This window comes from Adiantum capillus-veneris, chromosome 25 (genome assembly GCF_014529385.1).
Source record: "Adiantum capillus-veneris isolate H3 chromosome 25, ASM1452938v2, whole genome shotgun sequence".
Taxonomy (NCBI): Eukaryota; Viridiplantae; Streptophyta; class Polypodiopsida; order Polypodiales; family Pteridaceae; genus Adiantum; species Adiantum capillus-veneris.
Genome location: NC_140955.1, coordinates 74,810,223 through 74,828,653, shown reverse-complemented (window position 1 = coordinate 74,828,653; position 18,431 = coordinate 74,810,223).

Below are 18,431 nucleotides of genomic sequence, written 5' to 3'. Positions count from 1 at the left end.
CACTTTGACAAGCATTGTCAGCTTGGACACGATTTGGTGTTCTTGTACCCACTCTTGCAAGAGTGAGGATTGCGTATGCTTGTGTGGCTACAAACTTTTCCAGTCACACATTTCACAGGTTTTTGCATATTTTTGCAGGCAGTTTCTCTTGTGGAATGCGTTTTGAGCTAGTTTGCTCTCTACTTGCGTATAGGGTTATGCGTTTTATACTCAATTGAGCAGTTTGTCCCAGTTTATGCTTGCAGATAGTAGATTGTGGAGTTGTTTCATACATATGTGAGCATTGGTTTTGATTCGTTTGGTCATGGTTTTCATGATTGTGTAGTGGTCGAGTGATCTCCCACTTTGTTGCCATTTTGGCATTCACTTATGGCAGCAGATATGTGTGACAGTGAGAGACGAAGGTCTCGTTCTTGCTGATACTTGCGTTGTTGGCATTGTGGTCACACATGGCACATTAGGCGCCGTTGTTTTAGGCGTATAAGACATCAATGAAGATCTATGCATGGTGCACATGAGGTTTCAACATATGCTAGAGCAGTGGCTTCATATGCCAGTGATAGTGATGTCGCATTTACCTTTAGCGTTCCTCTTGATTACATGTCTTTAAGTAGTGAAACTTCTCCATGTTAGTTGCTAGATGAGGATGCAGTTTTCCATGTCACACCGCACATGACTGGTTTAGCACCTTCTCTAGTGGGAGTTTTGGTTGTCTACACTTGGTCGATGGTTCAACATTTGACAAAGAGGGTGCAGGAGATGTTTGTTTGTCTTTGCCCAGTGGTGCATCATACACGCTACAACATGTGCGCTATGTTCAAACGCGATCTCCCGCGATCCGTTCCGAATTCTCCCCGAAACACTCCAATTCGGTGCAATGAAGCGTCGATCTCCGTCCGAGCTCCGTCGCCGCCGAGAAACCGTCACTGCCACCGAGCCGTAGCTCTGATACCACTTGTGAGTGTGCATGTGTGCGGTGCGATACGGTGCGTGCGAGGAAAGGGGATGAGCACGAGATGGTGGGGGTGAAGCAACCTCTAGAACTAGTGAGTGAGGAGCTCCTTATTCTTTCTATATAAAGAATAAGGGTATGTACACACGTGGGCCGGCGGCCGGACATCGGACATTCGGCCTCGGGCAAAGGTGCAACACCTTTACCCCAAGATCTTTTATCTTCACTAAATTAGGTCAAAGATCACACCCATTCCTGTTTTTTTAACATTTTGTGACACTTTAAATATTGAGAAACATATTTAAGAATATGCCTTGTTCTTAAGTATTTCGAGTTAAAAATTTGTCATCAAAACATTAAATGTAGCTTGAATGTCATTCTGTCCTTTAGCAAGAGAGACATGGGTTGTAAGCATAATCGTCTCTCTTGTCATTTATACGACACAAAACCTTGTGGAGTATATATGGATCTTGTAACTCGTTGTTAGTCAAAGTACATCACGTGTATCAACTATAGTAGTAACATTTACCATGCTAAGTAGCAATAGAAATATACTATTGAAATAATTTGAATCCTTCTGCATTATAAGAAATCATAATTTACATAGCTTTGTTTGTCTAAGAATAAGTAACATAAAAAATCAAATACATAATAAAAAATGAGTTTACCTTATTCAATGGAAGCAGATATCTTTCCAACAATTGTTCCTCCATCAAAAGGAAAGCAAGTACAATTGCTTGAATTGTCTCCTTGATTTTTAATCTTCATCAATAAAGAACATCCAATTCCTTATGACCAATTCATTAATGAGGTGCTCAAGTTGATGCTTTTAGTTCTCTTATTTTGATTCCATCTTCCAAGCACGCATGTTTTTCTCACATTATCTTGGTGTTTATGTTGCAAGTCCTGTCTTTTGATTGCTTAAAACATTCAAAGTGAAAGTAGACGCTCTTTTTGGGAAGAGATTCATGTCGACCTGCATGGTTTGAATCTCTCCATTGCTTCATAACATCTCTTGGGAACCTCGATAGGACTTTCTTCTTTCCTATCTTTGAGAGAAACCAATATGCATTCAAGATTTGAGCTACACATGTGATCCATATTACTTGACAAATCTAAAGTGAAAGCTTCTCTAATTAGAAGCACTTATTCAATGTAATTAAGATATCATTTTTGTGATAATAATATTATACTTTTACCTCAGCTCATCTCTTGATTGAGAAAGAGATAAATGTTTGATATTTTTGAATTTCACCTTACAATGGCAGAGTCTCTTAAATTAGGCCGCTCCATAGAAGAAGAAGCCAGCATGGTCTCTAATACTAATGTAACAAAATTTGAGAGGAATAGATTACCACCATCACTGGAAAATAATCAACATAAAATATTCATAACACAATCACATTGCCATAAGTAGAAACTTAAAGAGAGAGGAAAAATGAAACAACACGGTCTTGAGGGCCCAAATGGATGCCACCCCCCTCCCCCCATTGGCCTATTTGTATTACAAAAACTTACAATGAAGCTAAATATAATCATGATACATCTACTTGCCCATAAGGTGGCCTTTTCATCACGTGCCAATATAATGTCCTTCTTTGATCAAGCCAAATTGATCAAGCCAACAATTTTGTCTTTCTCTTATTGGGAACATATATACTCGTAGATTCCTCTCTTAGAAGAAGTGCCATCTTCTTCCTCCTCCAACATCGCCTCTTCATAGTGTGGAAGCATCACCAAAATATACCATGCTCTTTATATAAAAAAAATGCACGTTTCTCTTTGGAAGAGTTTTGTACAAAATTCCATGCACAACTCATATATGACAAATAGCTTCTCCATCATTATCTTCAAAAATGGTGAGAATACTTGGCAAGCAAAGATGATACTGCAAAAATTAGTAGACATGATTAAAACATATAAGTGATGCCATAGATGTGTAGAGCTTGAAGAGAGCCATTGTGAAACATGGTAGCTATAAAGATCTTTGTTCCCACACACACACACACACACACACACAGGCAGAAGCGTAAGCCTCTTGAGAGGGAGAAGCCTTGCTCTATAGGCTACAATTAGCCTCTTGTGCAGTAGTAATTCACATTTTTCACGCTCTTCTACTCTTCTATTTGAAAGTGTTCAACGCAAAAGTTGTAGATTTGTCCAAACTAGTGAGTTGTTTTTAGAGGTACGCTCTCTATCATGAGATATTTTGAAATAGTCTCACTAGGTCTCCTTTTGGTAGCTCACACACTTCCAAACCTTTCCTTTGCTTCTTTACCCACTACTTTCCTCTCGAGGAGTATCCATCACTCCTCTTAAGAGGTGTCTATGCATGGATATTTAGGGTTTCTCAAGCTGTGTTCAACTTATCCCACATCTCTCTTTTAGCTGGCATTCTCACACACTTTTGGAGGCATTCAAGACCTATTTTTTATTCATTTTAGTCTTGTAAAAGAAAATTTGATTCCAAAAAGAATTTTGTTGACATTTCTAAAGGTTGCATCATCCTTTTGGCACCCTAAGGTCCTAAAATGCACCTTATGATAATTGCATTGGCACTTTTGAAGGTTGTTTCACCCTTTTGTCACCCTCTAAGTTCTTGAGACGTACTTTATATACATCTTTGTAATCTTAGTGCTTTCACTCTTTCATTTTCTCTCTTTAGAATGACCAAATGTAGACAAAGAAAATCATTTGAGTGGACAAAAATAAAACTTGGTGGGACAACCCGATTTAACATGTCAATTAAGTTAAAAAAATATCTAAAATGATTATTCTAGTAGATGGACATTACACACATGCACATCTTGTACCAATCTCATAACTTCGTAGGTTGGGCATATGCAACAATCACTCACCTATTACACAATCATGAAAATTCCAAGATATAAATGTTATACATGACAAAGAGACTTTTGATGAGGGCTTGGCTACTCTCACTTTCAAATAAAAGTGTCTCATTTACTCTCCTCTCTACTAGCAATGTCTTGTTTGCAATCCAGTTTTTTATTCCAATTGAAATTGAGGGGATGCTACTACTTAAAAGCATCTGCTCATTGTAACAAGATGGTGCATTCCAAAGAAGGCCATCAACAAAGAACAAACACCATATGAGGTCACAATTATGGCTCAAAAACCCTTTGTTCCTTCCACCTCATTGTTGTGATGAGAAGTGTTAAATAGTCAACCAACCCATTCTAACTTTATTGTAGGATTACAAGAAGCTCACATTCATTAACTGTCAAAACAAGGGATATAGTCGTCTCCGTCAAGGCATGGAGGCAATGTGTCAAATCCTCAAAAAACAATATCTATGCAAGCTATAATCCAATAACTCTTAAATGACCCAAAAACCTCAAAGGCTAGACTATGACCGCGAGCCAATCTCTACCATTTCATCAACCAAACAGAATCCAAATGCCAACCAAACTTGTAGGGATGTTCAAGAGGACTAGGAAATCCAATCATGTGGTTTCAAAACCTCCTAATAGGGTACTTTAAGTCACCACTTTGAAGCTTGTCAAACACTATATACACATTATGCACAATAACTTGATAATTTTAAACAAAAAATTATGTGGCATGTAGAATGCACTAATATGTATTTTCTTGGAAAATAGGAAATCTCTAATTGGTTTAAATTTTCTTTTCACATTTCAAGTAAAGACAAAGTGAAAGATTATCCTCAATTGACCAGATTTTCCTACACATTAGAGGACATGAATGAGGAGTATAGTTTGAGCCTTGAAAGAGTGCTTCTAAAGGATCTCAAGATGATGCTACTTGCCAACCAGTGTGACTGCCAGTGCTCAAGCACATGTTGGGCTAGGTACAAAAGCATGCTCCCTAATCACCAATGGCATAGCATTAGGCTATGGAGGATGGAGCCTTAGCTTGGTCATGGTGCTAGGGTTAGGGTTAGAGAGATGGAGATTAGGGTTAGGTTATTCAAAGGGCAAGAGCATAGGGGGAGAGAGTATAGGCACAATGATAATGCTCAAAATGCAATTGATTGATTAGAGAATAGTCTCTAATATAGGCTTAGTGCTTTACAATCAATGACTAGAGAGGTTGCACCCTCTTTGTATTGGACCATCTCATCATTTATCTCTTCTTAGGTGGTTAGAGGGCATTCTCAGATGGTGTCGCAAGTTGGGCTTACCCTAACAATCGTTCCCTTAATCCAAACTTGGGGTTTACAAAGACTTCATGTGTTTTTCGTTCATGTGTTCATGTCATGGTGCACTTCTAGGCTCATGATTCATCTATCTCATACATCATTACTGTTCTCACTGGATTTATCACATCACGGTTCTCAAATAGATACATCATGGTGATTCTCAACGGATTCAATGACCACGGTTCAATGTGTTCATGTCATGGTGCGCTCCTAAGCTAACATGATTCATCTATCTGATACATCATGGCAGTTCTCACTGGATTTAGCACATCACGGTTCTCAAATGGATACATTGTGGCGATTCTTGGTGGATTCAATGACCATGGTTCAATGTCCCATGATACATCATAGAGGTTCTCTACCGGATTCAACACTATGGTTCACAAGTGGGATTTAGTAGGTTTACTAGTAGTCCTAGGTAGTACAACAATTATCTATTCATGGGGTTTTCATTAATGAAGAAGGGTGATCAATGTCATCCCCTTCATCATTGATCTTCATGTTTGTTGATGTTGTTGCAGGCTTCTTCATCATCATGTCGTTGGGTTTTCTTCTGTTGTCATCTTGTTGTCATTCATTGGTCCAACTTGTTGAGAATGTGGACTTCATGGTTAATGTCATAATGCATACATCCATTCCAAACATGATGCTTGTGTGTGCGCAAGTCATGGGTAGTCTTCCCATAAAGGACACCTTTAAGTAGTGTCTAGAACTCATGATTGTACAAATGTGAACATAAAGAGATTTGCTAATCTTGATATTAGATAGAACCTATATCTCAAAATGTGCACTTGAGATTATACACACAAGAACCATCTCTTATTGAATTTAGACTATGGCAAAGAGGGGCCCAAGGCTTGATGCAAAAGCTCTATGATGTTACTTCGTGGGAATGAGGGCTTGAGCACGTGGTGCACTTGGGAAGTTGAGGAGCTTTGGTTTTTTTTATAAATGAATTTCATTATAAGATAAAATCCAATAAATATTGCTTCAGAACTCGCAAGAAATGACGACTGGATGAGGTGCAGGTAGGTGGGATCGTGAGCACGTGACGACAAAGCGAATGATTGCAGGAGTGATTCCAAGGCAATGGTAGAAATGTTGACAGCAGGAGGTCCGTTAGTAGCAATGATGATAGCCGATTGAAAAGAGCCACGAAAAAATGTTGCATTTAACGAAAAGTTTGCTAACAAATGAAGTCAAGAACAAGTAATGTGTGGCACATAGAAAAGGAACCAACTCATCGAGTGAGGCTAGTTCAAAGTAGCGCACATAATTGATGGCCTCAACAGCCATTTGTGATGTTGTGACGAGCTTGCGCTAAAGCAAGAGGATGCAAGATTTTGGCATTGAAGTGAGGATCTGCCGCTAGGCTCTAGATAGTGTGGCGCTAAACCAAATGGGGGCATCGATAGCAAATGAGCACCAAGCAAGCAATAGATTATAGCTCGGGACTCGGGTTGCTTTAGTGGGTGATGGCAAGCAAAATGGGATGAAGTCGGAGCAGATGAAATCTATTGATGAGGAGGACGTCAGCTTGAGACAATCAAAGGCGTTAATAATTGGTAGGGGTGAGGACAATGGGCCCAAAAACAAAGTGCAATGCAACTTGCCACTAGCTTGAAGTCCGTCGGTGGGCGTCTTATTGTGAGAGTGACTTTATTTGGGCCTTTTGACCTTATTGCCTCTTATTTATAGGAGATTCCCACCAAGAAAATCCTCACAAAAGATGGTGTAACTAAAAAGGTTGTTGAGAAAGCATTCAATGCTTTAAAAGCTACACACACACACAACTCCTCCAAGCTTCAAATCTGCAAGACTGCAAAAATTCCAAAATCTAACGATGCACTAATTTGCAAAGATTAATTGAGCAATTAAATGCACATAAGAGACCCGGTTAGAGCAAATAGATATTCGATGGAGAGCTCTTGCCAATGGCTTCGTGCACACACCTCTAATACAATGAGTTGAAGCTCGAGTAGGGGAGCAAGAATTGTGCAATGATAACACTAAATGCAATCTAAAATGCAAAGGCTAATCGAAATTATTCAGGAAATCAAAAGAAAACTAAATACGCCTTCCTCCTCCTCTAATCACCAAAGGGTAGTGGAGCGCGCTCGTGCCCAAGTGATGATTAGGGAGTGGGATTATTAAGAATGCTAATGCAAAATTGATAGATAGGCCTAGGTATGGAACCGTCGACTCTGATACCACTTGTTGGGTTAGTTGCAAAAGCGTGCTCCCTAATCCCCAAAGGCGTATCATTAGGGTTTGGAAGATGGAGCCTTAGCTTGGCCATGGTGTTAGGGTTAGGGTTAGAGGGTTAGGGTTAGAGAGATGGAGATTAGTGTTAGGTTATGCCAAGGGCAAGAGCATAAGGGAGAGAGTATAGACACAATGATAATGCTTAAAGTGCAATTGATTGATTAGAGAATAGCCTCTAATATAGGCTTAGTGCTTTACAATCATTGGCTAGAGAGGTTGCATCCTCTTTCTATTGGAACATCTCATCATTTATCTCTTCCTAGGTGGCTAGAGGGCATTCCCATATGGCCACAAATTGTTCTTACCATAATAGCACAAGCAACAAAAAAATTCAAAGATTTACTTGAATCATGTGCACCTGCATTTTGGTCAATGATTGTAGACTTTTGTACCACACAATTTATCAAGCCCCCCATCTTGTGGTGGAATAACAAGTAAGTTTATGTATAGCTATGCTTACAAAAGACGCCATCCAACCATGGAAAACCCTAAAGCCCGTAAGGCGGCATGGCCCACTTTGGCAAAAGTGTGTTGAATATATGTAGTAGCATGGTTGGACGGTTGAAGAAAAAGGTTGAAACCTAGAGGAGGTAAAATAGTACCTTCCATCATGGAGGTCTCCCCCATCATGAAAAGAATCCTCACATGACACATGCCAGGAACATATGCAAAAAAATAGAGCATATGTATGTAGGGCCGATAGTTGATTATGTTGATGACTTGGAGGCAATACTTCATAGAATGCCTTGGACTATTGTTACAATATTGGACACCCTTCTGTTTTATGTGGTTAACATTACAATTGGAATAGTTAAGTGTGTAATTTTTAAATACTGTGTTGACTTTATTTTTCACTAATCATGAGCTGGTGTTGTGTAGATTGGGACTCTAGAAACTAAGGAGAATGAATGGACAACAAAACCAATAATGCCTCTTGGCCATTTATTTTAGTGTAAGTGGTTTTACATATTTTTCCAATAAGTCTAAATGGCTCAGATGGACAAAGTTAGTAAGAACCTACCCCATGAGGGCTCATGCAACAAGTGATAAGAACCACCCATAAACTCAAGTGTAAAGAGGGGCATCTAATTTTTGTCACCAACTTAGTCTTAATAAAGAAATTAAATATCCAACTCCAAGAGAGGTGCTGTGGAGTTTGTGGGCTATCACTTGAGGCCATTGATTTGCAAGATTCTCTCTCTTCTTTCCTTATGCTATGTTGTGTTCTGCAATCTAAAGGTCTGCTCCCTTCTTCACATGATACATTTTTTGCCCAATTTAAGGAGTATTTTATGCATGATTTGCTTCCTCTAATTCCACCTTCCTTAAGACCATAGAATAAAAATTATCCCACATAGTGAATTTCCTTGTAGAGCACCTTATTAAGTAAAGTCTAATGCATAGAAAGAGACCATAAAATAGACATTATCCCCAAGAGTGAACTTCCTTGTAGAGCACCTTATTGAGTAAATTATACTATTCACAAAGAGATACAAAACCAAATCATAGACTTACTCAATTCGGGACTCATAAAACCTAGTAGTTTACCATATGGGACTCCATTACTTTTCGTCAAGAAGAAAAATGGAACCTTTTGTATGTGTAAAGACTACATGGCTTTGAACAAGATCACCATTTAGAATACATTTCTCATTCCAAGAATAGATGATCCGCTAGAAAAACTAAAAGGGGCAAATATTTTCAGTAAAATTAACCTTAAATATGGGTATCATCAACTCAAAATGTGTGAAGACGATGTCTATAAAATTTCATTTAGGACATAAAGTTTGGTTATAGTTTTCCTTGCGATGGCAATGGCCGAGGGGGAACTTGCAACATTTCGATCTTGGATGATTTCTACTTAATTCTCTTTTAGGTGTTGAACAATTGTTAACCCTCACGGCTCACGGACACCCTATCACCTACGAGACGGACGTTGTAACTTACGGTGGACATTGTATTATTTATTTGGTAGAGTCAGGTACCGGGCTTGTCGGTCCAATAGGAAAAGGTTAAGAGTGATCGCCGATGAGAGGCGCACTCTAACTGGGACATTCAAGGGATTAGTTGGCTAAGCATGGGCACCCAAGTGTGAATGGGGTGAGCTCATATAAAAGCCAACTAAACCTTCACTCATTCTCTCATTTGTGCAATAGAAGAGTGATCTTGCTCCATCTCCATCTCCATCTTCTTCTTCTTCACCTCCTTGTGTGTGTGTGTGTGTGTGTGTGTGTGTGTGTGTGTGTGTGTGTGTGTGTGTGTGTGTGTGTGTGTGTGTGTGTGTGTGAGAGAGAGAGAGAGAGAGAGAGAGAGAGAGAGAGAGAGAGAGATCGAGCATTGCGGCGGCACGACGGCGGTGAAACGGTTGAGCGCGACGTAGCGGCGTCTCCTTCTTCTTCGCGGCGAGGAAACCTCCACGGCAGGAGCATAGAGCGGTGAGTGACACACCATTGCCCTCTTTTGAGCTTACTAGTTAAGCTAATTGTGTGCTTGGAGCCGTCTATGGCTCGCACACAGTGTTAGGCAAGGCCCTTGCTTCGACAGTGCGGCAAGGAGCGCACATTTTTGGCGCCGTTGCCGGGGAATCACCCTGGACTAAGCCCAAGAGGCACTTTGTGCTTCTCCTATGAGTTGTTTGTAGTAGGAAAGAAGAGGAAGAGGAAGAGGAATGAGTTATTTTTCTGCAAGTTGTTAATTTCTGTATTGTCTGCAAGTTCTGTGATTTCTGCATAATGTTGTGTTTTCTGTTTGCGCACAGTCTTTGCACAATTAGTAGTCGTTAGCTTGTTCGCAGTGAATGAATAAGTAGGAAGGCAGTTAGCAATTTCTGTTTGCACACAGTCTGTACACAATTTTCTGTCAAGGTTTGCCTGCACACAGTCTTTGCACAGTAAGGTAGTGAGAGAGGAAGTAGGTGGACAGTTAGCCCACTGTCAGTAAGTAGTTAGCAGAGTGGTTAACAGATTAGTTAGTGGTTAGCAGCACTGTTAGTGTCATAATAATCAATATCTAATTCTCCTAAATGATTTTCTCATATTAAACTGATCATTTAATGTGGGGAGGTACCAAGGGAGAAAAAGCTAGAATATTGGTTAAGCTAGCAGACTGGCCACAGTAAGGATCCAAAGGAGGGAAAATAGGGATCAAAAGGGGGGGCCATCTGCAAAAGAGCCATGTGCAACAATGGGCTAAAAAGACCCTAAGGTTCAGCCCATTAAGACTTCCAAAATGCTAAGGTTCCAAAATTCAAAGGTTGTGTCCAAAGGTCAATCCTAGGGAAAATTGGATGCTTAGTGTATGTACAAAAGTCTTCTTCAAAGCCTACAAAGGAGGGGGCGAGCCCATTTAGTAGGGGATGAGAGAGAAAGCCACACACACACACACACACACACACACACACACACACACACACACACACACACAGGCTCCCTTTTCACAAAGGGAATTAGGGACACATGTCAGCTCCCTAGGCCAGATGCCCACAAGGTGTGCCCAATTCCTATTGGAAGACCCTTGAAGTGGACCAATGAGAATTAAGCTAGAGTAAATCTAGTTTAATTAATTTAAAAACATTTAATAAAAGAAACCAATGAGAATTAAGTCTCCTAGAAGACTATGGGCAGTCTCCCAAGGGGTCCAATGAGCATTCAGGAGCCCAATGGCTTGCCTGATTCCTATTGGCTAGGAGGCAAAGGGGTCCAATGAGAGTTTAGTTTAATTATTTAATTACCTAAAGCTCTCACAAAAGGGGAAAGGGGGACACATGTCAGAAGGATATCACTTATGCTGCTTAACACCCATTGGCTTGACTTGGGGAGGTCCAATGAGGCAAAAGCCAGACCAATTTAGCAGGAAGGGCTCGCCCAAGAGAGAGAGAGGGGGCTGATTTTTGCTTGGCATTGACACACACACACTCACACTTGACCATGTGTGAAGAAAGAATACTCTATCTCCTCCCAAGCTTTAATGGAGAGCTCATCACCTACTCCAAGCTTGTGAGATAGAAGCCTACATCAACACTCTCTTGGCATGTGGATGCAAATCCAACCAAGAGCCAAGCTTCAATGCATGCTCATCTTCTCTACCAAGCTAATTACTAAGCTAAGCTATGCTAATATGAGTGATTATGTGAGGAGATGTACATCTTTCTCGTAAGATACTCCTTCTTCCTCTCAATCTACTCTCATACCCTGCTAGCTCTCACCATCTTCGAAGGTGTGTGAGGTCTTGGGTCTGAGAACGGGGATAATTCAAGTTGTGTTTGATTATGTGTTTTGCTTAGTGCATGAAGCTTCCATCTTCATTGCACTAGCTAGTCTTGAAGGAACACAAAGAATTGTATTGTACAATGTCTCTCTTGATGGGAGAAACCATAATACAAAGCCTTTTGGAGGGGGGACCGGCTCCATGCAAATCCGGTCCTCAACTGTTGTCAATAGCTTAATTTCCCTCTCTTTTGAAAGTATTGTTGATGCTATCTAACTAGGTGTTATGCTTTTTGTTGCTCTCTCCACCCAAGCACTCTTGTAATTCTCATTAGGAATCTATTCTAATGAAATGCCCACTATGTTCATGCTAATTTCCGCTACACACAAGTTATTAGGCCATTAAATGTTACAGTTAGTAAGTAGATAAGGTAGTGAGCTGTCTGTGAGCTGTTGACAGAGAGGTTAGGTAGGTGTTGACAGTGTGTGTGGCCAAGAAAGGGTCACCTAAACCGCGCGCGGTCGTCGCCTCAAAAAAAATAAAATAATAAAAATATTTTTTTTAATAAAAATAATAATAAAAACTAAAAAAAAAAACCAAAAATATTTAAGCGTGAGTGACTGGGGGGCTACACTAAAATTTTGATCGGGATCGGGGTCATTTCCCCAAGCCCAGGCCCAAGCCCAGGCCCAGGCCCAGGCCTCAGTCCTATGATATATACTAGACTCACTTTTATATATATACCCTACCCCCTCAAGAGGGAATGAGAGCATGTGGGGCAAGTCCTCCACTCTCCTCCCTTCTCTTCCCACTTGCACCCTTAGACTTTCTAATTTAGGCCTAGTTCCCTACTAGAAATTGACGGTTTTAGGGATTCCGAGGGCATAAAGTGACCAAACGGAGGGCTGTAAAGCACGGAACGTCCCTCTGACCGAGACACTCATTTTGAGCTATCATACATTCTATTCTATAGCTGGTTTAGAAAAAAAGGACCAAAAAATCAACAAAAAAAAAAGAAAAGACTTGGGTTGCAAAACACCCAAAAATACTAGGTGAGCAGCCTTCACGGGCACTCACTGACACTTCTAGGGGATCCAAGTCATATGAACCTACGCTCTGGACAAGTGTTAGAGCACGAGCATATTGGTAGTGCCTCCATTTACGCGGGCACCCATTATTCCTCCACCCTAGGTTCTGGACCTTCGGCCGGGACTCAAGGTAGCGCGACCCAAGATCCTCATATCGCGTCTAGTGATTCTTCCTCTGACTACGAAGTCATGGAGGGGTATCCTACACCAAACCCTGATAGTTCAAGTCAAGATCCTCATATCGCGTCTAGTGATTCTTCCTCTGACTACGAAGTCATGGAGGGGTATCCTACACCAAACCCTGATAGTTCAAGTCAAGACATGCATGCCATGGGCCCACGGCTCGGGTCCAGCGTGTTTAGCCGCTTAAAAGAGACCCTTAGTAGAGCTACTCGCTCCGAACATGCGGTTAATGAAATAAATGAAGGGAGTGGGGAAGTAAATTCGTCATTCATGCCTAAAATAGACCCTATGCTTCTTGAGAGTGTGCATGTGAATGTTCCATCCACTGCACCTCCTGATCCTTTAGGACTATCTCCCTCTGAGGTTTTACTACCCGATGGTAGGAGTCTTGCCGAAGTACAAGAGATCGAACGCTATATGCAAGCAACAAGGGAGAGGGAAATTGAGAACCTACGAAGGCTAGAACAAAGTCGAGCCCTGAAAGCAAAGGCTCCTATGACAATAATCATGCCAGCCGAGCAACCGAGTGCTCCCAAGGTAGCAGTCACGGAGGGGCAAGCGATGGGGAGCAATAATGCTTCCACTTCGAGGGAAACCTCCAGCACGCCAGGCCTAGATGGGATATTCCTAAACAAAAATTGGGAGTATGACCTACAAGCAGAAGCTTTAATTGATCGGTACACAGGACACACCTATCATGTGGGTTGGTTAGATGTTCTACAATCCACATCGGGTGCTACTAGCATAGATGAGCAACAACAGAAAGTCTGTGATGTCCTCCATAGGATTGTCGAGTTAGAAAGACGGAACACAGGGATCAACATGCCTTCAATAGGCCTAATGAGATTCTTGGATACGGGAAAGGCCAACCAACCAACCCTATCACAAATGGAGACTCCCTCAGTGAGCCCCATTGATCCTCCATATGTTGTTTCGCCAGGAGCCTCAGTACAATCTGAGCCCACAAGTGGCAGCTTTACCTTCCCAGATCTAGCTCATCTTTTTCTTAATGACACTACGGCTACCATGCATATCCCAGCGGTGAGCATGACAAGAAGTACACCATGGAGTTCATTTGTTAACACTGCGCCGATGCCTAGTTGCACAGTGCCCCCAACTATACCTACATGTATGTATCAATCGTGTGCACGTGTCGTACCTCAGCCTCATGTAGCTCCTACACCTCCGATTATTCCAAGAGCTTACAATCCACAATGGCATTATCCAAGTCTTATACAAGTGGAGCCATGCCATTTAATAATAACATGCCATATCAGGCACCCCCTATGCCTAGGGCCACGCCTGTAAACTTTGGACCACCGTTTGGTACACCACCATACGAAATATGGGACCCAAGAGCCGCGCGTATGCCAAGGCCAAGGCCAACTCCCATCTCACATGTGGTTCCAGGAGCACATACACCCATTATACCTGCTCAAATAGGAGATTTGGCAGCATTTGCTCAAACTATCGGTCGCTCTATTGCAGAAAACATGCGTAGTGCACCTGATAGAGATCCTAGGAGCAAGGCAGTTCAAGTAGCTATGCTCACACAGAAATTCAGTGGAGACGGAGATGCTAGAAAGCATATGGAAGTCTTTGAACATGTGTGCGATTCCTTGGAAGAGCACAATGAGCTACATAAGTGTAAGGCTTTGAGTTTGACCCTAAGCGGAAAGGCTGGAGATCTACTCTTAGGAGACTGTTCTTAAAAGAATACATACGAAAGGGATTACTTTGGGGTGTAGCCTCTCAGCTCCAGAAAGCCCAACGAGAAGAAGGAGAATCCATGAGAGACTTCATTAGTCGCCTAAAGAATTTGAATTCTCGATGCAATCCAAACAAGCGATTCAGCAACAACCAATTGCTCGATAGATTCATTAGGGGACTACGACATGAAAGTATCTATAATGGCCTAGTCATCAGAGGTATCACTACTTGGGAAGCAGTCACCATGAATGCAATCCAATTGGAGGATAATTTAATGATTGCAGGAGAAAGAGTGTCCGCCGAGCTGAAGTCTAGTAGCTCGCAAGCGTCAGGGCATGAGCCAATGAAGATAAAGCCAATCGTGAAAGAGCAAACGATATCTGAGATGACTTTGGCAGATCTCACCAAGGCCATCCAAGAAAGCCTTAGGGGTAATCGTGCTCCACAAAACACTCATATGTATCCAAGAAGGGAGCAACAATGGTGCTCAATTTGCTTGGGCCCACATACTACGAGTGAATGCCCTACTTTCAGAGTAAAGTTTAACGGGACTTGTAACGCGTGTGGTAGGTATGGCCATCAAGCGAAGGATTGCCTAATGCTTAAACGCATCATGGAAAATAGACCGCCTATAGCTTGGGCAGACTCACCTCGAGTTCCTGCATTGATGCCTACCCCACCCATGGAGCAACAGTTGCCATTACAGCACATGGTCCCTAGAACCCAAAATGTGGTCCAAACCACACCGTTGCCACCTCCAGTGCTAGGACCGCAACCCCCTCATCCAAGAGTTACACCTATGAACCAAATAGGTTGCGAGTCATCTAGTACTTATGTAGATTGCGAAGAGGACATAGACTCTAGTATCACCTATGGAGTCGACATGCTTGAGGAGTGTCCCATGTACTATATGGAAGACCATTGGGGACAAATCAAACCGGTATATCAAGCTACTGCGCTAGCAGCAAGAGGCCAAAACATTAATAGTTTTGCCAGGAGACCACCTCTTCAGTGCTACGAATGTGGTGGACCACATCGAGTAGCTGAGTGCCCCATTAGAATGCAAAAGAATGCTGCACTAATGCAAACAAGTCAAGGGAGTGCATTGGCAATGCCAATACTCACTTGTAATCGTTGTGGCATAGATCATTTGATCGCACAGTGTCCTAACAATCTAAACGCACCGAAAATCACACCATTGAACTTAATAGAGATTGTTGATGGGACACCACCAACTATAAACATAGCACCAGTGAATGCACTCACACGGTTGATGCTCCAAAAGCAAAATTACATCCTCGAAGAGAGAGATGCTACATCCATAATTGGCCGAGCGAGAAAGAAGAAAACACGAAGAAAGAAATCCCTTAATGCTTCTAGCTCAAAACCTAGTTCAAAGACTAACATAGGGACAGGAGAGGATCCCGTGTATATGAATGACCCTGAGGATGACTTAGATTCGATAGAGACCACGGAGACCAAAACTGTTACTACAAAGGAAAAAGCCAGTGAGGAGGATCACGAGAGGGAATTACGACGAACACCAAAAGATTATTCAAAGTTAAACCACCCAGTTGCGAGCCCCCAAGATAAGCCACGAGAGACAAAAAATAGGATTGCAAGAGAAAGATTGGAACCTATCCAAACCCAACAGTGGAAATTGAATGAGTCCAACAACTGAGGGGTTTGGTGGAAGAAACTCAACGAACATTAGAACCTGAACCCAAACATATCCAGATGTCGGACACAATGTTTCCCACACAAGTTCAACCTCACAAGAACTACAGGCCGTTAGCTATACCCAGTATCATTCGGGAAGAGAGTGAGGGTAGGACATCTGAAAGTGGACACACACCTTTCCTACTAGAGAGAATGTTTGGTGAGGGAATGCCCGACCCCCTTGAGGAAGTGGAGATTCCATCTTCACCATTCTCTTGTCAGGGTCCTACGTCCCACAAGATGCCATTAAATGTTGCCAAATTGATGGATTTCATGTCTTCAGAAGTTAGAACCACCATCATGTCCAAACTATATAAAGACCCCGAGCTAGTCTCAGCTCTTCAAGCCTTCCTCAATGGAGAATTACAGGCCGGATTACCACAGTTTGCACATATGAACAAACCTGACTCGGTAATGAATGATGAGGAACATTTAGCACCACCATCTGACCTAGCGGGACATGAATCTGTAATTGAAATACCCGTTAACAAGTTGGGGCAATACTTTGAAGGTGATGAATCTAATGCTACTCTACCAATCACTACTAAAGGATTAACTGTAAAGGGGGTCCTTGACGGTGGTGCGAGAGTCAGCATGGTGACAAAGAGTTGTTGGGAGTCTATGGGGAGACCTCACCTTGAAGCCACAAGCGTAGTGGTAAAAATGGCTAATGGATCTATTGTTACGCCTATTGGAATGCTAAAGGATCTCAGGATCAAGGTCTTGGGACACAAGGTAAGGTAGACTTTCATTGTTATGGATTTTTCCAAGCATCCTATGTCATTTGAGATGATCTTAGGGCGTCCATTCATGAGGGAAGCAAAAATGGTGCATGACTGGTCCAAAAACCACGTCTACTTACAGTTCCAAGACTCTGTCATTCGAGTTGATCTTTTAAGTGGTCGAACACATCCTCTAGGAAATAAATTCATCATTGATAATCGATCAGACACAACAATTCACTCAGCTCTATTACAGTATTGTTACACGTGTAACAAAGACACGGATATTGGGGAGAACTCTCCTTATATGGATATCCTACCCGGAATGGCTGAGTCAGACAATGTCGATTGGGTGCACCTAGCGGAAACTATAGATACATGGGGAGCTAGAGGAACAACTTGGGTAACACCAGATGGGGAAGAGATACCACACATTGCACCAGTAAACATGTTAGGTGTAGCGCATGTAACATCCGATGATAAGAAAGAGGCACACCTACCTGAGAGTGAAACCGATGATTCCTCAAAGGCTTCAGGCCAATACACATCAGAAACGGAATCTCAAGGAGAAATGGATTCAGAACCTGAGGAAACATCGAGTGAACCAAGTATAGAAACTGAACACTCAAGGCCTAGTACGACCATCTATAGTAATTTATATGAGAGTGAAGAAGATACAAGCGAAGACCTATCAGGCAAGTCGAGTTCAAACATTTACCAAAATCAAAACCTTAACAAGAAACAAAGGTCATATAAGAGACGATGATATCGAGAAAATGTGAGAGCTAGGATAAAGAAGGAAAGATCTACTACAAAATGGCTTAGCTATCTAGGGGCATGTGATGCTCATCGAAAGCTAGTAGACAATTGGGGTGAACATCTCCAGAGTGTCATGTGGTGCAGCCCGCGACCCATTGACCTCGCTCAATTGGAGGTTACAGAGCCGAAATTGAGTCGAACTATAAGAAGACGTCAAAACCGAGAGTTAGCACAACAACAAAAGGAGGCAGAACTAAAAGAAAGGTCTTCGTCAGGACAAGAGCCTGCTGACTTACATACGGCTCCTGAACATTTTAAATCTTATACCACGGGGGAGCGAAAGGTTGTGTATGCCAAAGCCCAACGAATACCTACCAATGGAAGCAGTGGAGTCTATGATGGTCCAGCGGTAGTTAAAGAGATAGAATTAGTAGAACCAGGTGAGGAGTCTAAACCAGTCTTTATTCCTCAAGACCTTACCGAAACTGAAGAGGCTGTACTTAAGGAGCTCCTCAAGGAATACAAGGATATCTTTGCTTGGACATATCATGACATGAAGGGCGTTCCACCTTCTGTGGTGCAACATACAATTCCCATGATCAACATTGCTAAACCTGTCCAGCAACGACCCTATCCAATGAATCCTA